The sequence below is a fragment of the Canis lupus genome, chromosome 7 (genome assembly GCF_048164855.1).
Source record: "Canis lupus baileyi chromosome 7, mCanLup2.hap1, whole genome shotgun sequence".
Lineage (NCBI taxonomy): Eukaryota > Metazoa > Chordata > Mammalia > Carnivora > Canidae > Canis > Canis lupus.
The window spans coordinates 65,794,350-65,818,080 of NC_132844.1; the positions used below are offsets into that span (position 1 = coordinate 65,794,350).

General features: G+C 48.4%; 1 long non-coding RNA gene across 1 annotated transcript in view; it reads left to right on the forward strand.

Moving 5' to 3' along the window:
* Positions 1–233: 233 nt before the first annotated feature.
* LOC140636349 (uncharacterized) overlaps positions 234–23,731 on the forward strand; it is a 42,495-nt gene continuing 18,997 nt past the window's right edge. Inside the window, exon 1 of the long non-coding RNA XR_012033618.1 lies at positions 234–308. This is a non-coding gene — a long non-coding RNA (uncharacterized lncRNA). The remainder of the gene's footprint in view (positions 309–23,731) is intronic.

Genomic DNA, 23,731 nt, shown 5'->3' on the forward strand with positions numbered 1-23,731 from the left:
TGCATATCTGCCTTGGGGCGCTGGCAATTCTTCTCTCAGATACTGGGCAAGTTGCTTATGTTCTTAGTTTTCTGGGCAAATGGGAATAATCATGGGACTTCATTTCTAGGGTGGCTGCGAGGATTCAATGTATGCTCCTGAGTTGCATGTCTAAGCAGAGTGCCTGGGGTGTTCTAGAATCTTGGTGAATGTTATGTTCTTTTCCCCTGTTGGGTAGTGGCTTCCCTTCCACACCTGCTTCCCCCTGACCTGGTGGAGAGTATTCCCTCTGAGGGGTGTCTGGGCCCAGGAGAGAATCAGGGGCCTGGGTGAGTGCCCCCCCCTTTTTTTTAAAGATTTTATTTATTTATTCATGAGAGACACAGAGAGAGAGAGAGAGAGAGAGAGAGGCAGAGACACAGGCAGAGGGAGAAGCAGCCTCCTCGAGAGGGAGCCCGATGTGGGACTGGTTCCCAGGACCCTGGGGTCACGACCCGAGCCAGAGCCAAAGGCAGGCTCTCAACCACTGAGCCACCCAGGTGTCCCCGAAGGGAGTGCTCCTGATGAGCAATCCTGTCCCCAAACCCAAAGGGTGCCTCGGTCACCTAGCGAGTGCCTGTCCCTGCTTTGCCTTCCAGAGAGCGGCTTGGGGAGCGCGTGGGAGGCGCTCCTGCCGCGGGCGCTGCGAGGCCGTTAGCCCAGCCTGGCCGGGCGCTGCTTTCTCTCCATTGGCCTTCGGAATAACAAGAGCGGTTTCTTAAGTCAAGAACCATGATTTCACCAGCTCTGCTCCTCGGCTCGCCGCTGCGCCGGCTGGGCTGCGTGTGCCGGCGGACAGATTAGTCTCCGCGATCTCCCCTGGGCGGGAGAGGAGCCGCAGGCCGGGGAGCGGGAGGGGCGCAGGGGTCGGCGGCGCGGGGCGCGGGAGACGGAGGGCACCGACCGCGGGGGAGCGGGGCAGGGGGGCGCCCCGAGAGCAGAGGCCCCCCGAGACGGGACGTCGGACGCGGGTGCTGGGGTGGGAGGCCGCGGCGGGGGGCCGGCTGGGGCGGGGGCCTCTCGGCCTGCTGCCTGCCTCGCGCGGAGGCTGCGTGGGGAGCCCCCTCCGGGCGAGGCGCGTGCGCCAGCCTCCCGGTCCCCGCGTCCCCCCAGCTGGGGCGTGCGCTGGCATAGGATCCAGCACTCAGGGGGATGCTCTGCACGACCCATCAGAATGCACAGAGATGTCTGCCCCGGCCGGCCAGGCTCCCACCAGGACCCTGCCTCCTCCCCGAGAGACTGAGAATGTGATCCCACCCTAGTCACAGCCCCTGGAGGCTTAGAGGGGGTGTGCCCCTGGGCCCGGGTCCTGGGCCCCAATCACCCCCCCCTCCTTTTTCCTTTCCCTTTCTTCCACCCTTTCACTTCGCCTTCCTTTCCTGGGCTGGAGGGGAAGCTGGCCTGGCCAGCGCCTTCCCCGAGGGGAGGGGAGGAGCACAGGATGCCAACACCCCTCCCTCTCTGCCCAGGCTCAGGGAGACGGGGTCAGGGTCTGCCTCTCCGTCCCTGCTCCCTGCCGGGATGCAATGCCAGAGTTTCCTTGGCTATCCAATCTTAGCCCCGCCTCTTTTTAAATGATAACATATTACACATTTGTTTACTTACTTACTTATTCATTTTCTTTTTTCTTTTTGTGGAGGAAAACCTTTACAGTGGAGTTTGTAGAGCTTTTATATACATACACATACTCTTGTAACCATCAATCACTTAGATCTCAATAGAAAACAGTTCCAGCACCCCAAACATCCCCTTGAGCCACAGTCCCAGTCTATGCCCACCCTACCCCCTACCGCCTGGAGGTAACTACCACTCTGAGATCTATCAGATTAGGTTTGCTTGTTAGTGAACTTCATGTAAATAGAACCCATACAGTACATACCCCTTTGTACCTGGTTTCTTTTGCTCAGCATTATGTCTGGGAGATTCATCCAAGTTGTTGTTTGTAGCAGTAACTCACTGGTTTGCATTGCTATCGGGTACTCCATTGTATGACGGCTCATTCAACCATTCTTCTCTCTCTCTTTTTAAATGTTTTATTTATTCTGGAGAGAGAGAAAGAGAACACAAGTGGGAAGGGCAGAAGGAGAGGAACAGAAAAATCATAAGCAGACTACTCCCTGTGGAGCATGGGGCCCAACCATGCAGGGCTTGAACTCACCACCCCGAGATCACAATCTGAGGGTCTGACACAGCCGACTGGCCACCCAGGTGCCCCTCAACCATTCTTCCCTTGACACATTTCTGGGTTGTTTTAGGTTTTGGCTATTATGAATAAAGCTCCATGAACATTCTTGTATCTGTTATTCTCTGCACATTGAGAGCAGTGTTACCTCAGGCAAGTGCGATATTGTGATTTGGAAGAAATATGTTTTGTCTTTGTCCATGATTTCTGGCTCACAGCTCCCAAAATGCTTGGATTTCCCTGAGTAATAAGAGCATCTTTTGTCATGATGTTTAGATTCTTGTCCTCAGTGCTCCAAATAGTTTCAGAGCCACAAAGGTGATGTGGGGGGTCTTGTAACAAGCCCCTTTCCACCACACCTGTGTTTATGTTAATGGGGTGACTTTTGGAAATCTTTGAAGGACAGGGGTTGGTTGCCAGGGGACCCAACCTGAATAAAAGGTCAGAACTTTCCAGTCCCACCTCCTGATTTCCCTGGGTGGAGAGAAGGGCTAGAGGTCAAATCAATCATTTAATTAATCGTGCCTATATAATGGAGACTCCATAAAAACCCCAAAAAGGGGAGGTTCAAGAACTCCCACATGCCACCATGCTGGGTCCCAAAGGACAGAAGTTCCTTTGTTCATATGTGTCTCTACATCTGCCTGTTAATTCATATTTTTGAGTATTCTTTGTAATAAATGTGTAATTGAGAGATTTAAACAGGTTTCCTGAGTTCTGTGAGCCACTCTATCAAATTAATCAAACCCAAAGATGGGGTTGTGGGAACCTCCAGTCTATAGCCAACTGGCCAAAGGCATAGGTAACAACTTTGTCTTGTGATTGGCATCTGAAGTGGGGGGCTAGGGCGTAGGGGGCAGTCTTATGGGACAGAGCCTTTAACCTGGGGGGTCTGCTGCTGTCTCCAGGTAGACTGTGTCAGAATTGAGTTGAACTGTAGGTATCCAGTTGGTGTCATGGAGAATTGCTTTGTGGTGTGTAAGGAATGTGCCACCCTCCTCCCCTGCCTCAGCCCTGCCACCATTCTACTCATACATTGGAATTGTGGGTGCAGAATCTTTTAGCAAGGCACTTAGCTTCTCTGAGCCCCAGTTTCCTCATCTCTAAAAAGAGAGAGAGGGAAGATGTGAACTGTTGACTGTCCTGTTAGATGATCACAAGGATCAAATGAGATAACACATGCAAAGAGACCAATGTAGCACCTGGTACACAGTAGGTGCTTAATAAATGCCATTTTCTCTATCTGTAATCTGTTGGGAGCTGGGAAAGGAGGTTGCAGTATATAATTGCCAGCCAGGATTCTGAGGTCAGAAAGCCTTCTCAATAGCAACCACCACAACAAAATAATCATAATATTGATGACCGTTTATTGAGCATTCACATGGCAGATATTGCGTTACTTTTACTATCATTTCTACCGTCATCCATAACTGCTTCCTGAGGGGATCCCTGGGTGGCTCAGCGGTTTAGCGCCTACCTTCAGCCCAGGGCGTGATCCTGGAGTCCCGGGATCAAGTCCCACATCAGGCTCCCTGCGAGGAGCCTGCCTCTCTGTGTCTCTCATGAATAAATAAATAAAATATTTTTTAAAAAATTGCTTCCTGAGATCCAATTCTCTATGGCCTTTCAGGCTTCCTAGAGCATCAGGAATGGTTTTCATTAAAAAAAAAAAAAAAAAAAGGAATAGTTTTCATTTTACACCTGGGGAAACTGAGTCACAGAATAATTTTAAAAGATTTGCTCCAAATCATTCATTCATTTGGCCTGAGAGTAAAGATATGTCTCTCTTACTTCTGAGTCTTCTCATACCCAGCAGAGGGTCTGGCTCAGGGTGGATGCTCCTATTTGTGGAATAAATAGAATGTGAAGTCTCTCCTGTGCTCAATCCTTCCTTCTGGGCAGCCTCTGTCAGGGAATTATGACTGCCACTCTCTGCACATGATTTTCCCCCTAGAGAGGCCTCCCTTGCTGTAAACTGCCTTGCAACAGGTAATGGGGAGCTTTACAGATACTTCTGAAAGTGAACTGGGTCACCTCATTTGCTCTTACCCCAAAATATTGGAGAACCCCAGTGTTTGGGGCTGATAGGAAACTCCCAGGGATTGTGACATTTGGCCTCTGGTCAGGGATAGGTCCTAACCAGGTCAGTGGCCTGCCTGCCCTCTAAAGCCCTTAGAGAAGGGGCTGCCTTCCCTAATGCTGGGCAGGGTGGGGAGGAAGCAGAGGAGACAGGAGGCTGGGGATGCTGTGGGGACAGTGCTGGGACAGCTGACTCCAAGGTGGCTTTCTCCCATGGCCTGAGTGGCCTCTGGGGGCCTCCCTGGACCCTGCTTTCCTTGTCTAGGATGGCCTGGATGAGTACAAATTCCTTCCAGCTGCAGATGTGCTTTGGGAGTGAGGCAGGGGCGGCTGTGCTCCGTTTTGGAGAATAGGTGAGTGGTCCTGGGTGGGGGAGCAGTGGAGGCTGCTGCAGCTCTGCCCAGGGCCTTGGGCCTTAAAGGGCCCACAAAGCTTTCTTCCCCTCCAGCAGCCATTCAGGGGAGGGGCTGCTAATTAGGAGGTGGAGGGCTGCTAATGAGCTCGCTGAGGACCTCAGAGACAGCTCTGATGGCACTAAAGGGCTTCCCTGAGTTTCCTTAAAAGCCCCAGTGACAGTGAAGCCTCCATTAGCCGGAGGATTAATCACCAGACAGGTCTTGGTCACCCCCTTTCAAGGTGCCCCCAGCTGCTCCCAGCTGGCCCTGCAGCCCCTGCTGTGCCCATAGTGTTTAGAGATGCCCCCACCCGTGACCTGCGCTTTCTGATCTCAGATGAGGCAGCAGAGCAGGGAAATGGGCCTGGGGGACACGGGAGGGGACCTTCGAGATAGGGGCAGGGGCCTCTAGAGAGTGATTGCAGAGGTTTCCAGAGACCCCCAGGAGAATGCAAATGATATGCAAAATATGCAAACCATTAGTGATTAGCTGTGGGTCAACAGCTTGGGTCCTTTGAGTAATAAGTTGACAGTTCTGTGCTCAAAGCCTCTGATTAGCCCGAGGGGAGGGCCAGGCACTGTGACCTCTGTCACCCCAACCAGGACTTCTGACCCCTCGGCTTGCCAGCCACCCTGGCACCCTCCCAGCCGGCCCCTCTCCCCATCACCGCCCAGAAGTGAGGGGTACAGGCAGCTGGAGGCTCAGAGAAAGTCCTGTTCAAGTTGCAACCTGCCCCACCCTCTCCAGAGCCCAGGGCAGTCCCCAGTCCTGAGGGGCCCATGCCAGGCTCCAACTCCCCCTACCCTCCAACCCTTTCAGGCGGTGCAAATTCCCCTCCCCCACTCAGCTCCTTCCCCTCCAGCCACTCAGTCTCTGTCTCCTTTCTGTGCCTGATTCTCTGGATATCCCCACCTCCTGCCTGCCTCTCTCCACCTGCTAGTTATCTGTGACCTTCCCTCAGTGCTCTTGGTAGAAAACTTACCAACTTCAATGCCCTTGTGACTCAGCCCCTTCATTTGCATCTGGTTCTCATCTAATGGGTTCAGAGGGTGGAGCCAGGCTTGGTGGTGACGGTAGGAGTGGGAATAGGACCTGCTCCATCCTCTCACTCCATCTAGAAAACCCACAGCTGCCAGTAACCCGTGCCTCTGAGGGCAGCATGGAGGGAACACACAGAGGGCACCCTGTCTCCTGCCACTCCCCTCTCCCTCTGCCCCCCTTCTCTGGTATGGAGACCCCCATTTCCCAGTCTTTTCCTCCTCTTCTGTTCCAAACCCCCACCCAGCGGCGTCCTTTGTGACATTGCTGGAATGGCTGAGGATCAGATCCCTGCCTCCCAGGGGCCTCTCCAGTGTGCGGGCAGCATCAGCTTTCCAGCACTGCCCCCCCACCCCTGCGGTGGCCCAGACACCACTGGCTGCCCCTGACCTTCAGGCAGTGTCAGGATCCTCTTTCATCTCTCCTATCCACTCCCCCCACCTCTAGCGTCCATCTGCCCTGCTTGCTGCCAGGCTGTAAGGCTGGCTATCTCTGCAGCCCTGAGGGGGGATCAGGTGTGTAGAAGTGGGGTCCTGTCTCCTCCCTGGGGCCCGGGTAGGAATTGAACAGCTTCTTCTCCCTTCTCTGACTTGGCAACCTGAGCACCTACCTTTCAAATTGGAGCAGAGAAATGTATAGCTGAGAAAGGGCCTGCAGAATGTGTCTGGAGTTTGGGCAGCCTGAGGCCCAAGATGTTTCATTGAGCTGGGCCTGAGGCTGGAAGGAGTGGGCAAAGAAGGAAAAATAGATAGAACCTGAATTAGGATACTCAGCTCAGGAACAAATTTAAGGAGCATACACACACAAAAAAATCCCCCAAACCAAAAACAAAATACAAAAACAACCCAAAAAACCCAGCCCAGTAATTAAGAGAAATAACATTTTCATGCAATATTTAAAAAAATCAAAGTTAAGGATGCCTGAGTAGCTCAGTGGTTGAGTGCCTGCCTTTGGCTCAGGTCATGATCCTGAGGTCCTGAGATCGAGTCCCTCATCGGGCTCCTCACAGGGAGCCTGCTTCTCCCTCTGCCTATGTCTCTGCCTCTCTCTCTGTTTCTCATGAATAAATAAAATCTTTTTTAAAAAATCCAATTTAATGCAAAACAAAATCCATGATTGTCGTAGGAAGAATAATGCACCCCACCCCTCAAGGTCTGTGTCTTAATCCCCAGAACCTGTGAATGGGTTAAGTTATATGGTAAAGGGGAATTAGGGCTGCAGTTGGAATTCCTATTATTAATTAGCTGACCTTAAGTTAGGGAGATGAACCTGGGGTGTCCAGATGGGACCACTGTCATCACAAGGGTCCTCAAAAGTAGAAGAAAAAAGCAAAAGAGCCTGAATCAGGGAAGAAAATATAAAGGCAAGAGCAGAGTTAGAGTGACATGATGTGATATACTGTGAAATGATGAAGATACTCTGGCTTTGAAGATGGAATGGGGCTAGGAGCCACAGAATGCAGGCAGCCTATAAAGGCTGGGAAAAGCAAGAATGTAGATTTTTCCTTTGAGTCTCCAGAAGTGAATGAAGTCCTGTTGACACCTGGGTTTTTGCTCAGTGAGACTGATGTCAGACTCTGTCCTTACAGTCATGTAAAATAATAAATTTGTATTGTCTTGAGTCACCACACTTGCAGTAATCTGGTACAGCAGCAATAGGAAACCAATATAATAATGAGCCAAAATTAACATTTTAAATAAACAGGGTCAGGAGACTCTAGGCTCCTGGCAGGGGTATATAGATACACATATTCCAATCTTGAATGTCTGAAATGTCTTTATTCTCTCATCACGTTGGTTCGTAGTTTGCTGGGTATGGAATTCTAGATAGAAAGCCATGTCCCTCAAATTTAGAATGCGTTTGATTCATTGCTTTCTAGCTCCTACTACTATGCTTGAAGAATCTGAGTCCATTCTGATTCTTTTCTCTTTGCAGGTGACCTATTTTTTTTTTAAATCTCTAGACACTTTTAGGGTTTCTTTTTTTTATCACTAGTGTTTTGAAATTTTATAATTATATGGCTTTATAGAGGTCCTTTTCTGTTCACAGTTCTGGATGATCTCAAGCATGTCTCAGTACTGGGAATTTATCTTGTATTACTTCTTTCCTTATTTTCCTCCTTCTATATTTTCTGTTTTTCTTTTTCTGATACTTGTATAAGACATATGTTGGATCTCCTCAACTGATCTTTGAGTGTTCTTAGTTTTTCTCTCCTATTTTCCCACTCTTTGTCTTTTTGTTGTACTTTGTGGGAGAGTTCCATAAATTTATTTCTACACATTTATATTGAAGTTAAGCAGCTATCTTTTTACATTATTTTTCTTTTTTTTTCTTTTTCATTTTTTAAGAGATCTTATTGATTTAAGAGAGAGAGAGTGAGTGGGTGAGAGAATACAAGTGGGGGGAGGGGCAGTGGGAAAGGGAGAAGCAAGCTCCCTGCTTCCAGGACCCTGAGATCAGGGCATGAGCTGGAGGCACTTAACCAACTGAGCCACCCAGCTGCCTCAATTATTTTTCATTTTTTTAAAAGATTAAAAAATAATAAAAGATTTATTTATTTATTCATTCAGAGAGAGCGAAGAGAGAGGCAGAGACACAGGCAAAGGGAGAAGCAGGCTCCATGCAGGGAGCCCCATGAGGGACTCGATTCCGGGTCTCCAGGATCACACCCCCGGGCTGCAGGCGGCGCTAAACGGCTGCGCCACTGGGGCTGCCCTTATTTTTCATTTTTAAGAACACATGCTTTCTGAATGATTCCTTTTATAGTATTTTTTTTCCTTTTATAGTATTTTATTTTTATTACATAAATACAACATATTCTCATCTCTCTGGAAATATTTTTTTAAAAGATTTATTTATTTTAGAGAGAGAGCAAGGGAGAGAGAGAGAGAGAACACAAGCAGGGGGAGAGGCAGAGAGAAAGAATCTCAAGCAGACTTCCTGCTGAATGCAGAGCCTGACCTGGGCTCAATCTCATGACCCTGAAATCATGAACTGAGCTGAAATCAAGAGTCACCCAGGCGGCCTTCTTTGGAAATAATTTTTATATTGCTTTTTAGTTTGAAAGTTTTCATCTGCTTCCTGCATGGTTTCCACTTTGTCAGATTTCCTTTTTTTTCTATTTTTCTGTTTGGTTTTCATCTTTCAAATTGAAGACTTTTTGCACACCTGTAGTGATCCCAGCAATCTGTTCATACTTAAAAGTGAGTTACTAGGAAATCATTTGACAGATCTGTGGGAAAGGCTGTCAACCAGTGAGCCTCATGGGTAGGTGATCCAGTGGAGATGTAGCTCTTTCATTGGCAGATGCCCACTGTCAGCATACATACACTTTTCTCTTGAGATAGTTGGTTTCTCCAGGGAGGAGATTCTAAGCATGCTTAGAATGGAGCAGAACAGAGCTGGAGTCCAGACTTTCACTTATCATCTCTCCCAGTAAAACAACCTACAGTGAGTTGTTTGGCCCCCTAAAAGATGTCCATCTTGTAATTTCCTGAACCTGTCAATGTGAACATACTTGGAAAGAAGATCTTTTTAGATGTAATTAAGCAGGGATCTTGGGAGGAGGTTATTCTGGAGTAACAAGGTGGGCTCTACATTCAATGATAGATGTCCTATAAGTGACATCCAGAGAAAAGACACACAGAGAAGAGGAAATATCCGTGTAAGGATAGAAGCAGAGTTTGGAGTTACGTAGTCATAAGCCAAGGAACCCTTGGATCCACTGGAAGTTAGAAGGGACAAGGGAGGATGCTGCCCTAGAGCTTTTTTTTTTTTTTTTTTTTTAATTTTTATTTATGATAGTCACACAGAGAGAGAGAGAGAGAGGCAGAGACATAGGCAGAAGTAGAAGCAGGCTCCATGCACCGGGAGCCTGACGTGGGATTCGATCCCGGGTCTCCAGGATCGCGCCCTGGGCCAAAGCCAGGCGCTAAACCACTGCGCCACCCAGGGATCCCTGCCCTAGAGCTTTTGGAGGGAGCACAGCCCTGCTGACACCTTGATTTCATTCTTTAGACCTCTAGAACTGTGAGAGAATAAATTTCTGTTGTTTCGAGCCACCCATTTGTGATCATTTGTCATGGCAGCCCTAGGAAACTTATATACCACCTTACTTCCAGCTGGCCTGTTATCCCTGAGACCAGAGGCCCTTTGGTTCAACATCTCCTGGGAATAAACCTCTAGGCTTCTGCTGACTTGGGGATAGGGTACCTGGTAAGTCTGAAGGATACCTGAGGGCCCAACTGTTCCTACTAGAGACTTTTAAAATTAGTCTTCCAGTTTTCAGCCTTCCTCTTCATTCCTGTCTTCATTAGTACCTGGTCTTCCAGCCTTCCCATTATGTGAATTGTCTGGCTTGTTGGCATAATTCCTCTAGCTTGTGGGCTTCACACGCTGCTTTTTATAGTAAAAATCCATTACCACCTGTTTGTCAGCTTTCTGACTTCCAAAATTTCAATGATACCTCTCATCTGCTATCAATTCTTCCATTTTCTTTTTGTGATTTTTTTTTTTTTTTTTTTTTTTTTTGCTTTAAAAAGATATTTAAGGGGTGCTTGGGTGGCTTGGTAGGTTGAATGTCCAATTCTTTTTTAAAAAAATATTTTATTTATTTATTCATGAGAGACAGAGAGAGAGGGAGGCAGAGACATAGGCAGAGGGAAAAGCAGGCTCCCCACAAGGAGCCCAATGCGGCACTTGATCCCAGATTAAGGGATCAGGCACTGAGCCAAAGGCCGATGCTCAACTGCTGAGCCACCCAGGTGTCCCTTGAGTGTCTGACTCTTGATTTCGGCTTAGGTCATGATCTCAGGGTCATGGGATCCACTTGAGTGAGACTCCGTGCTCAGTGGGGAGACTGCTTGAGAATCTCTCCCTCTCCCTCTGCCTCTGCCCACCCCCCAAACTCACACACACTCTCTCTCTTTGTAAAACAAATAAATCTTTCAAAAAAAACTTTAATCATCATTTAGCAACGTTTTTGAAAGGAGCAGAAATAAATGTGCACACTCAGTTACTTTGTTTAATCAGAAGATTCATATTCTTAATTTTAATTGTTTGAGTTTGATTACTAGAAAGAAGGCCATAGGCCTCACTACTCCCTGCAGTGCTACACCTGGTCTGTTTTGCACATTTATGTTTCCCACCTGGCTTCCTCCTGTAGGCGTCTACATTTGTTATCACTGGTTCAAAGTATCTCCAGAGAACCACAGTGAAGGGGGAGGGGGGTATTTGGCAAGATAACTTCTAATTCTCTCCACTTAAAAGATCCTAAAACTGGGCTGGAGACATAGAAAAAAATGATAGAAGATTAGGGCAGGAGAAGTGGAACTTAATGATGACTCACCTTGGCTTGGTTGAATATCTAATTCCTGGGGTGTATAACCTGGTCCTTGGTTTATAGCCTCCTGCCTCAATTTCCCCATTTGGCTAATAGGCACAATCTTCTATGCCCAGTGGAGTGAGGAGAGCATGGTGAGATAAGACCTTAAAAGCCTCAACAGAAGGAAAACTGGGAACTTTACTATTTTCTTAATATTTTATTTTATTCTTATCTATGATAGTCACACACACAGAGAGAGAGAGAGAGGCAGAGACACAGGCAGAGGGAGAAGCAGGCTCCATGCACCGGGAGCCCGATGTGGGATTCGATCCCGGGTCTCCAGGATCGCGCCCTGGGCCAAAGGCAGGCGCCAAACCGCTATGCCACCCAGGGATCCCGTACTTTACTATTTTCACTTTTATCTGCAGTGTTACAAGTAATCTTGATCAGCACTGAACTGATTGCTCAGATATGCATCTGTTATCCCCATTGGAACTAACCACCTGGGCCACCTGGGCTCAGAACATTATCTGTTGGAAGAAGAGTTTTTTTTCCTAAGATCATCATCAGTAGACGTTTTGTTTTTGGATTTTATTTATTCATGAGAGACACAGAAAGAGAGGCAGAGACACAGGCAGAGGGAGAAGCAGGCTCCATGCAGGGAGCCCGATGTGGGACTTAATCCCGGCCCGGGATCATGACCTGAACCAAAGGCAGAGACACTCAACCACTGAGCCACCCAGGTGCCCCTGGAAGGAGAGATCTTGATACTAAGAGTCATTGTTTGGGAGTTCTGCAAATTGGTGTTTCTCGCAAACACACTACTCTGGGCTCCGTGGCAGTCCCCACTTTCAATATTGGGGGACATAGGGATCTTTCAGTTAGGAAGACACAAAGAGCAGTAAGAGGGATCCTGGGAGGATCCCTGGGTGGCTCAGCGGTTTAGCACCTGCCTTCAACCCAGGGCGTGATGCTGGAGTCCCGGTATCGAGTCCCACATCGGGCTCCCTGCATGGAGCCTGCTTCTCCCTCTGCCTGTGTCTCTGCCTCTCTCTGTGTGTGTCTCTCTCATGAATAAATAAAATCTTAAAAAAAAAAAAAAGAGGGATCCTGGGAGGAGCTAGAGATGCAGTGGTGGTGGAGGCCAAGGTCTTAGGTCAGGGCTCTGTGGTGAGCTTTGAAGGGGATGCTGAGCAGGTGCTGTGTGGGGTGGAGGGAGGGGAGAGGGAAGCAGAAAGGGCTGCCGGGTTGCCGTTCTCCAGTAGAGGCCAACTCAGTGTTGGTGAAGTGTTCAGCCTTTCCTCTTCACATTCCTCTCCTGCTCCCCCAAAGCCCCAGGGGACACAGTGGAGGAGTTCTTCTCAGTGGGGGCTCTTGGTAAAATTGAGTTGAATGGCTGCATTCCAATGATCTCTGTTTTCCCAGGAGAATGGGATCCAGGGACACGGTGCGGGGTCCAGTATTTCAGGCCACAACTGCTTTCTCCAGATCAGCCAGGGGTGGCCACCTCCTCACCACCCACCAGGGCCATGTTGGTCCTGGAGATAGGAACCGAGGGAGAAGCAGGATCTGACAGTCCCAAAGGCCCACCACCTCTTCCTCTTCTCTTCCCCTCTCCCTTTTCCCTTGCCATGCCCCAGGAAGCACCAGACACAATCAGCAACTTTTATTTTTTTAAAAAATAAAAAGGCACTTCAGGGCTTTTACGGAGGAGACTGCGGCCCATTAAGACACAGATTAAATCTTTGTGGGAATAGCCAGAGTGCAGATTCCCAGTGTGAGGATGCTCCCTCCTGCTACGGCTGCCCCCAGCTCCAGACTTCCACCAGCCGTGGGCGCCCCCTCCCTCCCTGCAGGATTTAAAGTGCATCTAAGGGGGTGAAGGAAAAGGAATCTGCCTTGGCATTGAGTAGGTATTAGGGCAGGGCTAGGGTGGGGTAGGATGAGAGAGGAAGGAGCAAGTGAGGAAGTTGAGGAGTAAGGGGAAGTTAGAGGAAGAGAAGGGAGGCGCTGGGCCAGACACCCCCTCACCATGCATTGTTTTCTTTGGCCCCCTCACCAAGGGCAGCAAGGAACTACTATTGTTATACCCCATTTTACAGATAGGAAAACTGAACCTCTGAGAAGTTCAGTAACATGGCCAACGTCATGCTGCTGATGCCAGCTAGGATTTGAATCTCCTTTTAGAGAGAAGAAAAGGGGGAGAGAGAGACACTGTTTCCCTTCCTCCTGTGCTCCCCTCCTCTCCAGCATTTCTCTGTGGCCCCAGCATTACTCAGGAGCCAGGAAATCCATTTTTTTTCTTCAAGATTTTATTTACTTATTCATGAGAGACACAGACAGAGGCAGAGGCACAGGCAGAGGGAGAAGCAGGCTTCCCTGCTGGGAGCCGGACATGGGACTCGATCCCGGGACTCGGGGATCACACCCTGAGCCGAAGGCAGATGCTCAACCCCTGAGCCACCCAGGTGTCCCCAGGAAGTCCTTTTAATTGCACTTTCCTGTGAATGGTCACTTTTGAGGGTCCAACAGAGAAGGTGTGCTTTATTTGGGCCAGGTTATGTGGGTGTTGGGTGAGGGACCATTGGCCGGCCTACCCAATTAACTGGTTGGGAGCCATGTCAAGCAAGGCGTTTGGTCATCTGATTGGGACGAAGGGGGTTGGGCAGATGCTCAAAGGGCCTTGGGTAAGGCCCAACTCCACAGGGAGGGGTTGGGAGCCTGTGGGGGAGAAGGATGGTGAGTGGGGCCTTCCCAGAGGTGCTGGGCCCCCTGCCTTCCTCATACTCGTGTTGCTGTCCAGTCATTCATTCACTCAACAAATGTTTCTTTAGCACCTGGTGCACAGCTGGTGTTGGGGGGTGGCTAAGTGCCTCAGTTAGGGAGTGATAAGGATGAGAATAATGCTGTACTTCATCTTTCTTAGAAACACTTCCCCCCGCCAACTTTAACATTTATGAAATTAGGATAAGCCTTTCAAGCAGTGAATTTTAGTTATTTTCAGCAGTGTTTTATTTTTCTTAGAGGTACATGAAATCATGATGTGTCCGAACCATGACAGCTTAGATTTGATGAAGTTTGGTAGTAGCTACACTGACAGTACTTCCTGCGTGCCCAGCACTGTTCTAACTGCTCCGCATGTGTTCACACATTAGGTCTTCCCAACCACGGCTGAGATCAGCATCCTTGCTGTTCCCACTTTAGAGATGGAAAATCTGAGGCACAGAGAGGTGAATTCTCCTTTCCCCTTTAAGGGACAGCCCCTTAGGGTGCCTAATGAACACCAATGTCAGACTTGTTACTGTAGCAGAGTTGTGTGCAGGGCAACAAAGAAAACCCCAGAAGGGATGGCCCCCTAGAAACATCACACCCAGAGCTGGCCTTGGGGGCCCTCCCATTTAGCTGAAGAGTGATGCCCCCCAGTTTGGCTTCCCCCACTCCCTATTCACCTTTCCTCCAAGAGTAGTTCTAGGGATTAATCATGAGTGCAGCTGTCATTCCTATCAGTCCCACAACTATCAGCTCAGTCCAGGCCACAGGGTGGGAGATGATGGGATGGAGGGAGGGAAACTGCAGTGAAACTTGTAGGTGGGCATGGGCACCTCAACATTCCCAGCCCCTTCCTGGAGTATACACAGGACATTTCTCAGTACTCGCAACTCTCCTCTCCCTGGTCTGTCTCAGGCTGGGAAGGCATCTGCTGATAGGGAGGGTTAATAGCAGGAGGAGAAGAGGGAGAGAAGTTACCAGAAATTCTGTCCCTCTACCCTTACCACGCACACTCCAAAGTTGGCCATAAGTCAGGTTGGGAGGCAGAGGGCCTATGGGCCCCCCACCCCCAAGTGACTCTAGGCAAATCTCTGTGCCTCTCAAGATGTCAGTTCCACTATCTGGACAGCAGGATTACTTCTCCACAGAGACCCTGGGTGGGGTGGGGTGGGAGGAGGAGGTGTTGCCTAAGAAATGCCAGTGTTCCAGTCTTTCTCCTCTGTGACCTCCTTCTCCTAACTATGCCCCCCACTGCATTCAGTCCTACCCATTCCCCCACTCCTGACTCTGCCAAGTACTGGGAAATGAAGACCTCACCTGCCTGGAGCTGTCAGGCTGCCTGCTTTCTCTTGCTGGTGCTGGCGGTAATTAATTAATCCATCCAGAAGCCCAAGGCAGTCATCGGCAGCATCTCACAGAGACTGCAGCAACTCCAACTGGGTTAAAGCCTGGGAGGCCCTGCCAACCTCAGCCACATGGACCCTGGGTCCCTGCAGTCTGAGAGGGTTGGGGTGGTGGGGGCAGGGAGTCATCTTCACAAGCCTGGTATGTCTCATACTTGTTCACTCATTCAATGAACTATGTTAAGCAGGTCTGAAAGCAGAGCCTGAGCCAAGGATTCAGACACACGTGGTTCATTAAGGAGTGCTTGCTTTTTAGGAACACTTGTAGAGGAGGAGGCTGTCTTCATTTGCCTGAGCTGCTATAACAGAATACCATAAGACTGGTGGCTTAAACAGCAGAGATGTATTTCACACAATTCTGGACTTCTTGGACTTCTGGAGGCTGAGAAGTCCAAGATCAGATGCTGACTGATTTGGTATCTGATTAGAACTGTCTTCCTGGCTTGCAGGTGTCCCGCCTTCTCACTGTGTATTGACATGGCCTTTCTTCTGTGCACGCTCCTGGAGAGAGAAATGTCTCTCTCTTCCTCTTCTTATAAAGGCCCAAATCCTATTATGAAAGTCCCACTCTCATGAACTAATCCAAACCTAATTAGCTCTCAAAAGTTCTACTTCCAAATACCATTAGATTGGGAATTAGGACTTCATCATAAGAATTTTTGAGGGGGACACAATTATTTTGTCTGTAGCAGGAGCTGTGCAAGGATCTCTGCTAACATCTAACCTTGGCCTGATCTGTGGGAGGCTCTGGAGCATAGGCCATACCACAAAATTGTCTCCCTCTTTGAGAGGAGGGCCAGCCGTTTTACCCCCTCATCAATTGGTCACTGGCCATGGACTGACTATAGGGGATGGGTGACCTCCAGAAAACAAGGTGCTTCCCATCGGCAGAGGGTGATACTCCCGCAAGGGGACAGCTGGGAGCCCTGAGCAGCCACTGTTCCCAATAGCTGAGAGATGGTGTGCCTGCCTTAGGACAGGGGATATAGGCAAGGAATCAGCAGGTTCTACCATACCAGTGGCTCTCAGAGTGTGGGCTCTAGACCAACAGTGTCAGCACTATGGGAAATGAACATTGTCAAGCCTGGTACTAGAGACCCTAAATCAGAAACTTGGGATAGAACCTAGAAAACTCTGTTTTCATCAGCCACCTGGTAATTCTGATGCCTGCTTACTTTGGAGAACATTGAATTATAGGGTACATGGTGAACAATGCAGTCACCATCCCATTGTTCATGGGACTTAGAGTCTCATGTGGCTAGACCAGCAAGGCACGTGTGAGTCTCCTTGTGGGTGTGTGGGCCAGGATCTATGGCTGGTAACTCAGCTGGTTTGACCAGAGTTTCCCGGCAGTGGTGCTACTCCCCATTATCCCCGCATAGACCTTTGTCCTCAGAGTCCTCTATAACTGGGGATCCCCCCTTATACTCAAGGAACAGTACCCTTCCTGCATCATCCTTCCATGGCACCACTATAAGAGGAGGCCACTCATAGTCAACCAGCACATACTGAGTCTATTCTGGGCTTGCTCTCGTAAGCTATTTTATTTGATCCCTTTCCAAAGCATCCTGTGTTGTAGATATTAGCATCCCCACTCTATAGCTGAGAAAACCATGGTTCAGAATAACCTGTTATTTTTTTTAAAGATTTTATTTATTTATTTATTCATGAGAGACACACACAGAGAGAGGTAGAGACACAGGGAGAAGGAGAGAAGAAGGCTCCTTGGAGGAGGGAGGGAGAAGCAGGCTCCCCTCATGGAGCCTGATGCAGGACTCGATCCCAGGACCCTGGGATCACGACCTGAGCCGAAGGCAGACACTCAACCACTGAGCCACTCAGGCATCCCTACTATAAACAACTTTGGCAGAAGTCAGAATAGTGGTTGCCTTGGGTGGGGGTGGAGATGGGAGTGGGATGGGGTTCTCAGGCGCCTTCTGTGGCACTAGATGGGCCATATCTTGATTTGGATGGTGGTAACACCCGTGTCTGTCTAGGTCAAAAGTTCCTGAGCTTTATGCTTAAGATTTATGCAGTTTACTATTTGTAAATTGTGCCTCATTTTAAGTAATGCAAAAATAAAAGCCCTGAATAGTTGCAAAAAACCAAAACACTCTATGACTTCATTTATATGAGGAATCAGGAGCAGTCAGATTCATAGTGACAGGAAGTAAACAGTGGTTGGCAGAGGGAAAGGGTGGTTGTTGGGATTTGGTTATAGATGAGGAAGTTCTAGAAGTTGTTAAGGGGGAAGTTCTAGGGTTGTTAGAATAATGTGACTATACCTAACACTATTGAACTATACACTTAGAAAGGGTTAAAATGGTAAATTTTTCTATTATGTGTGTTTTACTATAACTGTCAAAAAATAAATCTTTCAAAAGTTTGCTTTGAGATGTTCCAAGGAGTGAAGAGTCACTGCACAATCAATGCTTGTCCTTTGAAAGTACTAGCCAGGCATTGGCCCCCTGAATGAACTGGCTGGAACTTTGGACACTCGAGGTCAAAGAAGGCAAGCCTTTCCATTTGGTTACTTTTTTTTTAGCTTTTATTTATTTATTCATGAGAGACACAGAGAGAGGCAGAGACACAGGCAGAGGGAGAAGCAGGCTCCCCGCATGGAGCCTGATGCAGGACTCGATCCCAGGACCCTGGGATGCTCAACCACTGAGCCACCCAGGTGCCCCCCATTTGGTTCTTGAACGCCTTCCTTCGACATCCTTGGTAGGTGGTTACTAGCCCATTTCTTAACATCTTCTGGTGACAAGGTGCTCACTCCATCCACACTTGAGACAAAAGTAGTAATGCCACATAATGCTGGATCCTGAGAAGATGCAGACATGCACAGAGTAAAAGATCTGTTCTTCTTTGCGCAGAAACTCTCTAGTTGTATGCAGCCCACACCTCTGCCCTTTGGTTTCTGTTCCAGGCCTTAGGGCCATAGGGAATGAGTGACATCTTGCACAGAACCACCCTGAGGGGTTTGGCTTTGTTTGGTGTTCTGGTTTTGGCTTCCTACATCTCATACTTGATTTCTTCCCCACAAGCCACACAGTTCTAGTGTCAGGTTTACGAGGCATATTCACATGGATTCTGGCCCTCTGACTCTGCCCTGTTGCATCCCATTGCTGAACGGATGGTAGGAGTACTCCTGAATGTCATCCCTGCACCAGGACAGCCAGCAATAATGCAGCTATAACATGGAGGTGAATCAGCTAAACATATCTACTAAACCTAACCCAAATGGTTCCCTTCCCTAGTTTCCCCTGAACTCCATCCCATAGATGCCCATGGCCACTCTGACACCATTCAACATGAGGGATAGTGTGATGAAGGGCAAGTCAAAGTGGAAAGAGAAGGGGATCTTAACTGGTTAGGATTAAAATATCTGTGTTTGCAGATTTTACAAAGCTGTGTGACCATGTGAACGTTTTTGTCAACTCTGAGAATCTTGGAAGGGGCCTATTTCAAGTGAGGGGCCTTGAGGCAGAAGCTGTATCAGCTCCATGGTGAATTCATCTGTGTCTGTGGGCTAGGAGGTCCCAAGGGAAGGGAAGCCCAGCAGGTTTTTGAGGACTCTGATCATTATCCCTGCTCCTTCCACCCCTAGACTTCTCTTTTGCTGGTTAAATATGGCCAGTGCCTTCAAAGGTTCCTCAAGTACAGGTCCCAACTTCTTATCTGAACCAGTATTCATTTGTCTCCATCACTTTAAAAGGGTTCAGAACCAAGTGGTAGGCTGCTGAGGCCACCTGCCAGAGCAGGACATCCAGGTTTGCACATCCTTTGGTTCCCTCATATGACCTTGGGGCCAGGGTGTCACAACCAGGCACTGCTCCACCTTCCAGTAAAGGATTAACTTAGCAACTATTTCTGAGTGCTTTGTCTGTGCCAGGGCCTGAGGTGGGCCTGGGGATCCTGGGACACAAAAGGAGGGTCCCTGTTCTAGGGGAATTTATACCCTGAACTCACAGAGCTGTGGCTGTAAAGTTATGATCCCTTGCCCCATCTTGTTCCCACAAAGTTAGCTTTGAGTCTGAGATACAATGCCTTGTGCAGATCCTTGACTCAATTTCAACTTTTTTTTTTTTTTTGACTCAATTTCATCTTATTAGATTTGCTTCACTTGGCCATTCTGCCAAAATCATTTTGGATCTTGCTTCTATCATGAGCTGTTCTCTCTCCCTCCCGGCTTTCATGTTGTCCCTGAGTGTGATAAGCCTGTCTGTTATGTCTTCATTGCAGTCCTAGGTAACAGGGTTCGACTGCCCAGGACAAGGACAGAGCCCGGGGGCATGAGAAGTTTCCCTCCGGGTGGACATGTATTCCTTAGTCAGCACCCTTTGGCGACAGTGGTTCAATTCACCTAATTACATGATCACCCAGCCGTATTTGTCCATCTCGTTCATAAGGACATCGTAAGATGCCTTGTCATATTCCTCAGTGAAGCCCAGACACCGTGTCTGACACAGTTTCCTCTCTGTCAGTCTGGCAATTCCATCAAGAAAAGAAGAGTGCATTCTGTTCTCCGGCCACAGATACCACACTTAAACCCACAAACACACAACTTTTTGCTGAAGCATGCATTTAGCAACAGCCCCAGATCATAAATGTACATCCCCCAGTTGAAGAAATGGAACAATACTGGCCCCCCGAGACCCCCTCAATCTTCCTAGTCACTGTCCCCTGCCAAGAGTAACCCCCTCATAACTTCTCACATCCTAGATTTAGCTTCTCTCCTTTTTGACTTTGTGTAAATGAATCACAGAGGACAGGTGCTTTTGTGTCTGGTTTCTTTTACCCAACATCACCCGCAACACTCACCCATATCGTGCATAGTTGTAGATGCTCATTCTCATGGATGCGTAATATTCCATTACACACATACGGCACAATTTACTAATCCATTCTACTGCTGATGATTAGAGTTGTTTCCAGTTGAGGTGATTATGAATAGCACTGCTATGAACACTCTGTTATTTATAATTTAGTGCACATATGCACTCGTATTTTGAATCTATCCCTAGGAGCAGAATCTCTGGGTCATGATGTATGCATTTTATAGATTTTGCCAAACAGTTTGGGAAAGTAGTTGTATCATTTCATACTCCCACTAGAAATATATGAACATTCCCACCAACATTTGGTTTGTCGATCTTTTTAATTTTATCCCTTCTGTGGGTGTGATGCGGTATCTCCTTGAATTTGCATTTCCCTAATGCCTAATGATGTGGAGCACCTTTTCTTGTGCTTATTGGCCATTTGGATGGCCTCTTTTGTGATGTGTCTGTATAAATAGTTTGCTCATTTTTCTATTGGGTTGTCTGCCTTTTTCTTACTGATTTGTAATCGTTTCTTTTTTATATTCTGGATATACACCGACTCTGCTCTTAACTTCAGCTAATTATTTTTGCAGATGATTGTATTTGATCCACGGAGACAACTGGGAGGGAAGAGTTGTCCCTTTAGGTGATGTGAGGAGCCACATGCTGAGGGGCCATTGATTCCTGTTGTCATTGTTTCTAGTGTTGCTCTTGAAAAGTGGTGAGGCTGTGTGGGGGATGAGACGATCCAGAAACCACATGTGTGGACAGGAACAGGGCAGAAGGGGCCACCCCAATAGTCTTGCTGGGGCGACTCTGGGGGTCCTTGTCAGAAACCCCAAGTGTGGGCACTAGCCTTGCTGCTTCTGAATGTGCTGTCTTAGATAAGTCACTTAGCTTTTTGGGAGAATCTATTCTCTCCTCAAGGAAATATAGATAATACCCATTTCACAGGGTTAAATGAGAAAGCGTTTATTGGGGCACCTGGGTGGCACAGTTGGTTCAGCATTTGACTCTTGTTTTCTGTGTGGGTAGAAATCTCAGGGTTGTGAGATCGAGCCCAGCACGGGGCCACACTCAGCATAGAGTCTGCTTGAGATTCTCTCCCTCTGCCCCTCCTGCTCACACACACTCTGTCTCTAAAATAAATAAATAAATGAATAAATAAATAAAAATCTTTTTAAAAAAGGAGAAAGTAGTTTATCAAATGTAGTATTCCATGCAAATGTTATGTATGTCTTAGAGTTGGGAGGACTCCATGAGTCTGGCTTAAAATAGGAGCTGCTCCATGAATATGCATTGTTGAGTGCCTGATGTATGCGAAGTTGGCAATCTGATGGTAAAGAGGTGCTGACCTCAGACCACTTGGGTTCCAATACCAGTTCTACCAATCACTAGCAATGTGTCATTAGACAAATTAAGTAGCGTCTTTGTGCTTCAGTTTCCTTATCTATCAAAGAGGGATAGGCTAGTACCTAACCACACAGCATCAATGTGTGAATGAGGTAATTTATGTAAAGACCAGTACCAGGCTCATAGAAGTCACATAAATATTAACTATTATTATTATAACAAGTTTACATATATCCTCTCAGATTTTCATTCCAAAGAAGCAAAGTGCACATTACCATCTCTGTTTTATAGATGAGGAGAGGTTAAGTGAATAGCCAAAGTCACGTGCCCCCTAAATACCAGTGCTGAAATTTGAACCCAGGTCTTTATGGGTATGTTGCAATCTAATGCATCTAACTGGTCTGCCACCCAGCTCATATTTGTCTATCCTATCTCCAAAGACATTTGGAAAGCCCTCATCAAATGCCTTCCTGGATTTTTGGGGTTGGGGGAAGAGAGGCCTGAGCCTCTGGATGCAGTTGTGGGGTGGATTGAATGTGCTAGGCCTGGTGTGCAGAGAGAGAGGCTGCAAGGGTGAGGCTGGTGAGACCAGGAGTGCTGTGCTGCAGAGCCATCAGGGCTGGGAGTCCACAATGAGGGCTCTTCTGAGCCCCGGGCCAGGCAGTGGGGATAGCCCTAGAGCTTTCTGTAATGAGCCTGCCACACGGGTGGACAGAGACTTATTACTTCTGGTGGCTTGGCCGCCTCCTCCCACTTGTCCTCCCTGGTTATTTATCACATTTGTCCGTCTGGAGAGGCAGGGACATTGCTTACACTGTCCAGAACAGGGAACGCAATAAAGCCAGTTCTACAGGAGGCCCTGAGCCCTGTCCCCTTCACTGAGGGTGGGAGGGGGCCGAGGGGCTTCTCCTGGTGGGGGGTGGGGCAAGGCGCTAAAAACAATGCCAACCCGAGTCCAGCTTCCTAGGAGGGCTCCAGCAGCATCTCCGGGACCACAGTGACAGACACACCACTCGTTCTGCCACAGCTAAGCCGGCACGAACAGGATCACTAAGCACCCCAACACCCACTCATGGTATCGCCCCTCCCACCACCCCAGGCACTGCTGCCACCCATAAGACATAAGACTAACATCATCACCGGTGACATCACCCTCATGCTGCGGCAGACAGTGTCACCATCACCACCATCGCTGACATTATCACCAACAGGAAAGTAATTACCAGCCGGGCTTCATTACCCACTTTAGTTTGGCTCAGAGAAACAAGGTAATCAGAACTTGTATGGCTGCTTCTACCTCTGCTCCTGACTTTTGCTGCCATAAGGGACCTCCATGGCTCCTGGAGGAAGTAGTCCTTCTTGTTTGGCTTCCCTGGTTCTATCGAGACAGACAGAGTGAGATCATGAGAGGAGCTTAGCTCTAGACCCACTTGACCTTGAATTCGCTGTATCACTGACCACATGAGAGGCCCAGAGCCCGTATGATGCTTCCCTGTGCCTCAGTAGCCTTATCTGTAAAGAGGGGATAGTAAAATTCACCTCACTGTAGGTAATAACTGTGGGGATGCTATAGGGATAACAAAGTGTCTGGCCCACCATAGATGCTCGACACATTGCACATTAAATGATTATCATAATTATGGTTATTCCAGGGTGAAACTGCTCTCCTAAACACTCAGTTCTCCAAATGATGGGCTCCTTGTGCCTGCCCAGAGCATCTCCTGGACCTCCCCATCCTGGCCACCTAGTCCAGGATAGTGGCTTCCCTCTCTACCTCCTGCTGCCTGACCCAGTTTCTGTGAAAACCCAAGTTCCTCACTAAGCAGAGGCAGCAGTCACATCTCCAGGTCTCAACGTCCTATTAGGACAACATCAGTGTAAACATTAGTTATTCACAAACCCAATTACATTTTGATTGCTCTGACCCAACTGAGATTGGGGTTATTCTCGATCCACATTTATTTTTTGGCACAAGCTTCCTAAGGTGCGGGGAGAGGAAAACAAGCTCCCTCCTCCTCCACTGTAGTGGGCAGGAATCTTCTCCTAAGTTCCTTCATTCCTTCCCTGCCTGTGCCCCAGAAGGCAACCATACGTGGGCACTCTGCCACTGAATGGAGAGCATGAGGGGCTGGGCCAGGGAGAGAGGGGAGTTCAGGCAGCTTTGGGATTTCAGTCAGAAGGAAAGGAGAGCCAGCAATAGGGAAGGGGATAGAGGGGACAGGACGGGGTCGTGGGGATGTCTTTGGCCAGCTTGGGGACTGAGACAGGAGCTGCCTGTGCTTGGGGTGGGGGTGGCAAGCTGCTTCCCAGCACCTAGGACACTGTGCTCCAATATTTTAGGCTGAGCA